The sequence below is a fragment of the Meleagris gallopavo genome, chromosome 8 (assembly GCF_905368555.1).
Source record: "Meleagris gallopavo chromosome 8, MGAL_WU_HG_1.1, whole genome shotgun sequence".
Classification (NCBI taxonomy): domain Eukaryota; kingdom Metazoa; phylum Chordata; class Aves; order Galliformes; family Phasianidae; genus Meleagris; species Meleagris gallopavo.
In genome coordinates this window covers 33,502,207-33,513,731 of record NC_139411.1, presented here as the reverse complement: position 1 = coordinate 33,513,731, position 11,525 = coordinate 33,502,207, and positions in this window count along the sequence as shown.

Below are 11,525 nucleotides of genomic sequence, written 5' to 3'. Positions count from 1 at the left end.
CGAGATAGCATCATAATTAATTCCTAAATAGAAAGAGGACATAGGCTGGAGTGTGTGTGTGGGGAAATAAGACTGGCCTACATATCCTAGCAGATTACAGAGAGTATATCTGAAATGAGAAATCAGCAGCTGAAGTCAGGATGGATGGAGCTCCAGCATTGCTCCCATTTTTTGGGGAGCCCCGTGCTCCCTGTTGGCAACGGGTACCAGTCCCTGCATCCCAGGGCACACACTGGGTACCTGCTGGTTGCCATGGTAACCACACAGATTTGATTTGCTTGTTTTTTTTTTCTCCCCCCAAAAATGTTGCTGAGTAAATCAGCGCATAATCCCATGACAACTTTGCCATGCATTAAGTTACAGTTCTGGGATCGCTGCAGCTACTTAGGCAAGGAGTTGGTGGGTGCGACTCAGAGCAAAGCTGCTCTGCTCCACTCTGCTTTGGACCTACTGAGTCTGCTGCATAAATCACAGGTGACCACTCGTGTGCTGGAGGACAAAAAGCTTTGATGAATCACAGAAACAGTAAATTATACATTGAAAGGGCATTCATTTTTGGAAAGCCCATAAAATTAGCATCACATGTTGACTCTGCTTCCATGAATACAAAACAGAGACCTCTTTGGCCTTATTTCCGAAACTGACATTAAAAGTTTTGTTCATTTTTAATTTTTTTCTCCTTCAAAACCAGGTTTTAGTTTTAAAAGAAATCCCATTTGCAGAAATTAAATTCTAGTTATGTTATTGCACAGAGAAGCCCAGAGTCGCCCTCCTGTTGAACAACCCACATCTGATAAGTTGCAAAGAAATATCAGTATGTAGAATTAAGGTAATTTTAAAAAATGTTATCATGAAAAGTCATGCATTTCTGGCACACACCAATAATTCACGTCAGCCTGAGCCAAATTCCTGGTATTAAAAGTGTAAATAGTCACAATCAGTGATCAACTCCATTTGACCCTGGCAGCAAGGCCATTCATAGAAACAACAGTTACGCAGTAAATCCAGCTCAACACGAAATAATTATTACAAATCAAATGATTTTCTGTGGCTGACAGCTTGGCCAGGGAACAAGAAACCCATTGACACCATGCCCTCATGTGTGGGGACTGTGGGCTGTGATGCAGGACAACAGGAGGATGGGGAAATAACGATAAATAAAGACAAATTTTGCCAAATGTCTTCCAAGCCCTTCCAAGCCCCACCTGGCACCCCCTCCTCTGTGACATGTCATCTTCGCAATGGGGGATGAGGAGGATGGTGTGTGCCTGTGCAGCACAAAGCAGACCCAGCAGTAATGCTCCTCTCTCCACCACTGCCAGCATGACATGCATCCCCTTGCGTTGCTCCCAGGTCGGCTGGAACGTGCTGCCCTCCTTCCTTGCAATAAGAAAAGCTGGCATCAGTGAGATCTGCTGCTAAATAATCCAGAACAGGAGCGGGATGGAGCCATGCAGAGAAATGGAAACGTTCGGGTACACTGGGAGAAAATAAGTAATTTAGATATAGGGAACGATGCCTGCCTGCCTGACGCGTCCTTTTTTTGTCATTGATTGCTTCCCTACTCATGCAACGTCAGCCCTTAAATACTGCATATACTGGAAGTTTTAAAATCAGTGCTCGCCTGCTAATCTTTTCCTGCTACAAATAAAGAAAAATTAAATTGAAATAATCATTGTGTTCCCAGCTGCCTTTCTTTGGGTTTACCTCCACATTTAGTGCTGCCACCGCTTCTTCTTTCCCATCAAAACGCATTCGTAGTGACGCACGTTTCCTCACTCTCCAAAAGAGATGGGGCTTAAAACCATCTTAAAAAATTACGCTTCAAATTTGTTGGGCATCCCATGGCAGGGCCTTACAAACAATCTGAGCACGAGGCGAGGAACAACGTCTGAGGTGAAGCAGTGCTGGCAGGCTTCACAAATACGGACAAAACAAGAGGCTGTCCTCAGGTCCTGCTCTCACATGGGAAAGCGCTCGGGCACAGCGCTGCGCCGAATGAGCTGCTGATAAATCTAATCCTGAAGGATTGGAAATGAGGTAAAAGAAATTTTGATGAAAATTATGTACATGTACTTTGACAAGCTCATAAACACTGCAGCCATGATAAGTTTTCTTATTTTTTTTTAAGACCTGACACAACTGTGTAAGCCCAAACTCTAATTTTTACAGCCCTGGGTTTGGAGATCTGTCATTGGGAGATATAATGGAAAGAATAATTGCTTGGTGGCTGCACAAACATGAGATGTGTTGTCAGGCTGCAGTTTGGAGGCTACATCTGGCTTCAGAAATGATTGATGCTGTCTCTGTGTGTGATTTGGGAAACAATTTTTTTTTTTTTTTTTTTGCTAACACAACCGACATGCCGAACCTCCGTACAGCCGGAGCAATTAAATCATTATTAATGAAAACTTTTCATTTATTCCTCTTACTTCCAAGCGCCTCTTTCGATTGCGGCACTGCACGGCGATGGCAGAGGAAGGTAGGCATGTGATTTCAATTTGAAATTAAAAGTCATGTCTGAATAACAGAACAGCATTCTCATTTCCTAATACTCTGCTTTTTACTACTTTGCATTCAACTGTGAAAAGTCTTTTAAAACTCTGAACAGCAGTAAAACTTGAATGAATTTTTGACCCATTATTGCATAGCGGGTGCGCTTTCCAAGTTCGAGAGACTGCCAAGTTCTCCCCACCTAATATTTCCACTTTAATTGTGCCACTTGAGAAATTTACGTGCCTCAAAATATGGCATGAATCTTACGCTTATTGCAGTATCATTAGCAGCAACATTTAAGCAACATCTGTGTGCTATAGAACTAATTGAAGTAGCAGAAGTGGCAGCTGTAAATCCACAGGAAGATGGCAGTTTGCACCCAGCACTGCTGAGTTAGCGGGTAACTGTCAGCCTGTTCCTGCAATCTGCTCTCGAGGACTACGGTACAGGCACACAATGTCCAAAAAAATACAGCGAGTAGGCTAATGATCCTATTAACCACTTTGCTGCACCAATTTGGCTGTTTTTCCAGTTTCCTTGTTGAATTTCATTATATATTTCACCGTTCCAGTAAAAAGTCCAGTATGAGACATGCTCGCTTGTAAGCCACTGACGTTGGGGAGTGAAGCTCCTTCTCGGTTGAATTAACACAAAAATGATTTTTCTTTTTTTAATCTGATATATTTCTCCATTTTTTTTTCCATTGTTTCATTTTTCTTCACTGGTGAAAAAGGACTTTTACCAACTGCTAATGCTGGTATTTAAAGCAACGACATTTCCCTCCCTGGGATGTAACATTTTCCATAATCCATGCCACTGGAAGGGGGCATGCCTGGAGCTTTAGGTGTGTGGGTTAAAGTACATCTTCATCTGTGCCAGGAAGGTTGCTGTGCCACACGTGTGGCCCGCAGCTCATCAGGGCACCGCCGCTGATTGCACTAATTGGTGATTACAAAAGGAGGAAGGTGTTTAAAGTAGCATGTCCTGGTATTACTGCATAATCCAGGCACACGGCACATCGGGACTCCAGAGTGTCTTGGAGCATTACCCATGCTTCCATCCTCATTTGTTCCTTGGGGGAAAACAGAAGGTTTAGAAACCCTGCAATAGAATAGAATGGAGTGGAATGGAATAGAATAGGTGAGGATAGGATACGCTATGATATGACACAACGTAACATAAGCATAACATAAAAATATAGCACAATATAATACACAACATAGATGTCATAATGACATAGTGTAATAATACGCATAATAATAACAATAAAATAATAATGCTAGGCATCAACGCTTTGGCACAAAAGCCATGTTTCCTGCCAACCTTGTGCCCCCACTGGCCGTGCCCAGCTCCACCCCAGCATTGCTGGGATCCCCCATCTCCCTCCCTCCCACCCAGCACTGGGAGCAGAGGGAGCCCCAGGGCCGGGCTGTGCTCACCACAGGCCCTGCTGCATTAGGAGTCCAGCACGTCTGCCTGGCTGCCATGTGACGCACCGTGAGCCACCAGCATTTGTTGTCTTAATACACAAATACTTGGGGACCCAGCTGATAAGGGACAAACTGTTCTGAATCTGCTGAACTACACGCTTAGGGTGGCATGGACCCCGGCGATATTGAAAATCAATAGTCACGTGGCAGTTTAAAGGTTAGAGGTCTCCTGAATTAACTTTCTAGTACTAAATTACTAGCCCTCAGTAATTTTCTTTCTTTCTTTCTTTCTTTTTTTTGGGGGGGGTGGGGGGAGGTGGTCTTTCTTTCTTTCTTTCCTTTCTTTCTTTCTTCCTTTCTTTTCTTCTTCCTTCCTTCCTTCCTTTCTTTCTTTGTTTCTTTTTTTCTTTCCTTCTTTCTTTCTTTCTTTCCTTCTTTCCTTCTTTCTTTCTTTCTTTCTTTCCTTCTTTCCTTCCTTCTTTCTTTCCTTCTTTCCTTCTTTCTTTATTCTGGAAGCAATGGGAAGATGTACTGGCTTTAATGCTTAGCTAAGGTCTGCCTGGGAGCAACAGGAGAAAACAGCAAAACTTGTTAGTATTTTATGTGATAATATAGATATTAAGGTATTTCTCAAAAGACCATTTAGGAAAGCGTCAGCTATTTGCAGCCTAAGTTAGTCTTCTTTGGAAGGGTTAGCTGGCAGCTAGGTTGCCAGGTGGAATGGTCAAAAATATCACACAGTTAAAGATGCTCAAAAGCTAATGCTTCTGCTGCTGTCTTGACAGCTAACACCATGGCTGCAGGTGCTTTGGGCACCTGGGAGATTTTCTGCAGGAGAATTGGGTGGATTGGGCATTAGCAATCTGCAGGAAACGGACCTCCAGCTGTGGCCAGGAGCAGTGCTGGGGGCTGGGATCAGAGGGCTTTGCTGGGCTCCCCAGCTGGACCTTGGGCAGGAATCTCAGGTTTTCACAGAATCACAGAGAAGCCTGGGTTAGAAAGAACCTCAAAGTCCATCCAGCTCTGAGTTGGGAAACCTGCACTGAGCCCAGGCTGACCAAAGCCCCAGCAAAGCCCCCATGGTCCTGGAATGCCTATCCTGGGTGACCACATTTAAGAAAGAGCTGAAGCAGCAGACACACCAAACCCGACCTCCACATTGGAGAAGAACTTGTATGCATTAAACAGACTCACTTGGATTCATGCAGAAATAAAATTCAAAATATGGGAAGAGTATCTGAAGTTACCACTCAGCTCTCATTCCTGAAATAAACGAAACACCTCAAAAAAACAAAACAAAAAAGCAACAACAACAAAAAAACCAACAACCACAAATGCCAAATCTCTTGTTTAAAAAACAATTGTGAACTTAACCTTTTCAGCGCTGCCATTTCCAGGCGTTCTAAGTGTCAGGTTCATTGCTGCACTGACACATGCAACTTCTGTTTATTGACACGTGCCTCCCAGCCCCAGCACTGGATGGAAGGGCTGCAGGCACAATGCCACCCCATACTGAACCCTGAACCTATGATGCGTGTGGAATCATGTCCAAGGAGGCTGTGGATGCCCCATCCCTGCAGGCATTCAAGGCCAGGCTGGATGTGGCTCTGGGCAGCCTGGGCTGCTGGTTGGCGACCTGCACACAGCAGGGGGTTGGAACTGGATGAGCACTGTGAGCCTTTTCAACCCAGGCCATTCTATGATATGATAACAACCCAACACAAACAGCAACGAAGACCAAGCCATAGCTAATGAAATAAAACCCACTGCTAAGCATCTGTTTGGACTCCATCTAAGGCAACACTTAAGCACAGACAAAATTTCACCCATTTACAAAGCTCTGCTCACTTCATATGGGATTCACGTACGCACAAATTCTCACATAAACGGGGTTGTATTGAGGTATAAACTGGAAACATCTTCCTCTGTTCATCTGAGATTTCTCCTATCATAAACTTTTGATTAGATGGTGTATATGTTAAACTACAGATAAAAGTTCCTATTGGAGTTTTTCCTCTGTTAACGGTATGTATATAAACCCACAGACTGCTGATGGGCGCAGGAGGAGCACACGCTGTTATTTTTTTGTGTAAAAAAAGCTAGAACTTTAAAGCCATCATTTTACAGTCTAGCTTGAATGAGTATTTTCTGCTTCACAAATAGGCAAAATACTCCTATAGGAAACGTTGAAGATTTGTTTTTTATAACCATCATTCTTAACTAGTGCACAATTATGTTTATTTCTATCAGCAATCTTATTAATTCCCATACTACTTCTGGACCACGCTCGCACCACAGAAATGATTTTAATTGAACATTTATTAAAACAAATGCCTTGTCAGGACATACCCTCTCCATCTGGCCGCACTGGACGGGCATTATTTCCTGGATGTGTCTGCTTTATGCAATGTCTTCTCACACAGATCTCACTGACCAGCAGAGATCATGATTAGATTGTTGTGGGTTTTGTTCCACAGCCTTTTCTGCCACAGCCCCTTCTTGTCTTGCTGCCATCAGCTCATACGCACACACTGCAGGACTCTTCCTCTTCTGCTGCACAGAGTACGTCTTCTTCTGGAAGTACACCATTAGCCACACATCTGACAAAAGGCAGAGATCCTCTATAAATAACCTCCCTGCAAGGTTGCATGGCCTGCATCTTTTCTTTTTTACTTTTTCTTTCATTTTTTCTTTTTTCTTCTGCACATGCCTGCTCACAATCACAGAGATAAGAGTTCGGGTGAGAAATAAAATTTGAATTGAGTTCCCAGCATTACATTTAAGCCCCTAAAAATAAAATAAGAGAATCTTTCCCCTCTCTCCCTCCCTAAAACCGTCACCTGCTGACAAGCAGATTCCTAGCACTATAAGGACCTTTCCCAGCACACTTGCTCACTTAGCAGCCAAACATTATCTTTATTGCTGGCATCACAAACAAACACAAAACAAATTCCGAGACGCTCAGAATTCAAAAAATGGCAGCATTGTGCAGTTAATCCTCTATTTGTGGTTATATCAAAGTACCGTGCTGTTATTTTGACTGTGATTCATCTTAAGGAAAGCCACTTTTACAGCATATCTCCTTCAACCCCAAACTGGTGCCCACACTCCTCTCTCCAACCAGACTGTGGGAGATTTAAAGCTGTTTGGTCACACACAAGAGCAAGTGGTGCTCCCCGAAACTCTAGAATTAGCTTGATATTCACTGGACTGGTTGTTTTTTGTTTTTCATCAAAAGCCTGTGCAGTCTCTGTAAGAGTAACTGCAAAGAATCCATCCCATTCAACCTTTACATTTCCATTCTATCATCTGGTTGTTTTTCACTTTTTTCCTTGGCAGCCTTTGGGCACAAACCTCATTATCATTTTTTGGATGATAACGTACCGTTCTTAGCAGTTCTGTTTTGTGCAGAAGTCCCTTTAGACAACCAAGAGCTCCTGGCAGGGTCAAGTAGTGCCCACAAATGCTTGTACGAGCATAAGGACCACCCAACATTTGTATTTCCAGCAGTACTACAATTCCATCAGCACTGGGACTGGTGGGCACTGTGTGCCACATGGATGCATCCTAGCAGCTTCCAGAGGCCTCCTCCACTGAGATACTGGAGTGCTTGCAGCCTTCATCACAATGTTCAAAGCAGGTCCAGTGCAGGACACGGAGCATCTGAATCCCTTGGCGTCCATTTCTCATGTTGTTTCCTGGTTTTAGGGCTGTTTTATTGACATGACCCTTCCGTAAGTGTGCAGAAATACTTAGTATCAAAATGATATTGTGAGTCAGCTCATTATCTTTAATGCGGACATCAAAGTCGCATCTTAATGGCCATAAGATTATGCATGCTTTGAAACAAACATGCATAAATTATCTGAGGACTTCAAATAATGGCAAGGAAAAAAACAAAGATTCTCCCTTATTTTCCCTTCACAGGAACTCTGACTTGCTAAGGAGCATTGCCCTGGAAGCTCCCTCTGCAGTTTCTTTTCTTAGGGCTAGAATGGCAACATTTTAGAAAGGTTTGGTTTGGGACACAGCTAATTCCTACCTTTGCTTAAGCTGCAATTTCAGCCATCTTGATTAGACAATTTCTCAATCTATGGATTCATCCTCAAAAATGAACATGAGCACAACATAAGGTTGCAGTTCTTTGCGGGTGGAAAATCAAAGCCAGATTTAAAAGTTTACTGAAAGATTCAACCAAGGCCAACTGATACCATACCATAAGGTGCAGTTTAACTACGTGACATTTCTGAAGACCGAAGAAGCTTTCATGGACTTGTAAACCTTTGCAGATTATTGGGATGCTGTAGGCCCAAAAGGAGGAAGAAAAGCCGAAATCCAGAGGTCACAAGCCACGACTGATGCTTCCCATTGCTTCCAAACACTTTGTTTAAGCCAAATAGCAACCACGTGCAGAAAGCAACTCAAATAACAGAGACGCTGGCATGAAGGTGTATGAACATGTGAAAATATCTTCCCAAAATCTTGTTGTGAAGATTATCTCACAAAAACTTCATCCAAACTCAGAGATTTGGCACGGACCAGAATTAACCGCCAAGAATTACCAAGTGATACAGAAGTAAAATTGGGCAAAAATTATATCCAGTTTCAGTCTGCGTATGGCCAACACTTGAATCACAAAATCTGCTGGCCTATTTTCTGAACAGAAAAGACCTCCTGCTTTAAAGATTGGACAGAAAAAGGAAACTTGCAAGGAAAGTCAAGTTGTGAGAAAAGCGAATCCACGAGGCATCCCTGGGGAGTGGAGGGAGCAGAAAAATGTGACCATCAGGTACTTACATGTCAAGAACAGATGATCTGCCCATTGTAATTAAAGAGAGAGAGACGTACAGAAATCTCAGGCGGTGAGGAGATGCCAGGAGGCTTCAATGGACTGGTGGCTCCTTGCTCAGACAATGGGAGATGAGGAGTCAGAAGGAGCTGTGGGTGGCAGGGACAGCCATTCTGAGCTGACAGAGCTACCCAAGACCTGTGCTCAACCTGCGATTAATCACACGCACACAAAGCCCCGGCTGCGCCCAGCAGCCATCCTAAGTGTCACAAACCTCTTAATTCCATTTGGACCGAGACAACAGCAAGTTAAATTTCTGGATCACTGTCACTGTGTCACACTTACAGAAGTTGCACCAGGGAACGGTCAACGATGGGAGTAATTTGAATGGCAATGTCAGTTCTCGCAACCTGAGGTTTGAGGGAAGTGCCCTGCTATCATCCAGCAGCTCTGTCACACTGCTCAGCCCCACTCCTGGCCCCATCCCACTCCTTCAAAACCAAAACCAGAAGCAGGGATCTAAAGCCAGAATAATTTGACGTTGAGCTCCTGACAGGTATCGGCTGAGTGAGGAATTCAGGTCTGGTCAGCACATCTTACTCTGGAAAACCCGCAGAAGTTGCTACATAAGCTTGTGCATGTCTCGTATCACACCTGTACTAGATTCAGTCAATTCAAATGGTGTACAGAAAAAAAAACTGGCTGTGCAAATGTGCCAGAGTTTTGCCTAGTACCTGTCCCTCAGCAACACCTCCACAGTGCTTTTTCTTTGCATTTGAGAGACCGACTCAGCATCCAGAGCACAACTCATGCACTGACCCAGAACAATACAGAAGGAAGCAGCTTCAAATCCATGTAACTATCAAGATGGGGAGCTCTCAAATGCCTGACTTCAATCTGTTAAATACCAATTCACATCGTGCTGACTCAGAAGCATCCAAAGACAATATTCCCCCAATTTAACTAAATCACACCTGTTGTGAACATAGCCTAACTGCAAGCTCAGATCTCACCAAAAAGCAATAGCAAATAAAACTAAGAAAGCCATCTGTGAGTCCCCTAGCTTCCAGAGGGACAGAATAGAAAGAAAGGGAGAGTGGGAATTTGTTTTGGAACAAGAAGAGATAATGGGGCTAAGAGAGCCTCTCTTGCTTTGGGAGAATGGTAGGCGCTGTGTTTGGTGGGGCACTGGTGCTGGGCTTTGTCTCCTGCTCCAGCACATGGGTTGTCCTGTTTATTTACTCAAAATCTTCTTGTTCAGAACGAGAGATGTGAACGAGAGACAGCAGGATGTTTGGCCTTCCTCACTGTTCTCTTCGCTGGGAATGGCAAAGAAGCCAAGATGCTGATTATATGTTGCCCAAAGTGCCACTGACTTTGGAGTACCTCCAAGCAAAGTGAAGCAGAATTACGTTTGTTATTTTTAGTTTGAAAGAAGTGGCTTATTGAGTCAGTAAACATATATCTATTGAAATTATTATTTTCTTGTTTTTACATCAAACATAAATACAGTGGGAGAAAGATACTTCTACAAAAACGTGAAAGGAAAGAAATGGAAAACAAGCCAAATTTAGATTTTGCCTGCAGGATAATTGACAAATCAAGAAGCTTTCCTGGCTTCAAAACAGCTACTTAGATCACAGGTGGCTGTATTCTTAAAGGATAAAAAGCAAAGCTATCTCTTTTTATGGTATCCTTTTCAGGCATTCTCCTCTGTCACAGCCACCAGGCTTTTATGAGTGCCCAGGCAGAAGAAGCTGGATCCTGTTGCAACACTCTGTTGGACTATAAACCAATGATATTTGCTTTACCTGTGCACTATCTTCCATGGAACAAAACAACATTTACATCTGGGATCAATTTGCTTGAAATTAAAGTGCAGCTTTTATATCTCTTCTGCATCAGAAGTATAGTGTTAAGGCTATAACATACAGACAGTTACACATTACTTTGCATTGTAATATTTAGATTTGTGTCATTTTCTATCTGAAGTAAAAAGCGTCTTTAAATAAATGAGTGATCTTACACTACATATTTTATGGGCTGTGTACTCAGCAAGATACATCTGCATTTGTATCATGCATAAACTCAACTCCAATTTAAAACTATGTATTTAGACCTCAAATTTTAATGCTTAAACTATAATGCAGTGTGGGGATAATTTGGACTATGGCACAGAAAAGTTCTGCTTTGTTTGAACCCAGCGCTCTGCAACCTCTTGGCAGGAGGTGAAGGCAGCTCCCACGTCATCACCTGGTGTCACCAAGCCCTTCAACTATGCTTGGAGTTCAGAGCTGCATGGCGCACTCCACGATGGCCACCACCATCACCTGGTGATCCAGGAGGTTTGTGCAATGCTGTGCTCACCAGAACATCAGGATGTAAGCCTCAATTTCCAGCAGCATCTGGCTGTGCTGCTGGTGCCTTGGGACCTTTAGTGGGACTTCAGCAAGGGACTTGCCCACGAATCATAAAATGGCCTGGGTTGCAAAGGCCCACAGTGCTCATCCAGTTCCAACCCCCTGCTGTGTGCAGGTCACCAACCAGCAGCCCAGGCTGCCCAGAGCCACATCCAGCCTGGCCTTGAATGCCTGCAGGGATGGGATGAGCATCCACAGCCTCCTTGAGCAACCTGTTCCAGTGCCTCATCACTCTCTGGGTGAAAAAATTCCTCCTCATATCCAACCTAAACCTCCCCTGTCTCACTTTAAAACCATTCCCCCTTTTCCTATCACTATCCACCCTCATAAACAGTCACATCCCCTCCTGTTTATACTCTCCCTTCAAAGATTGGAAGGTGTTCCCCACTG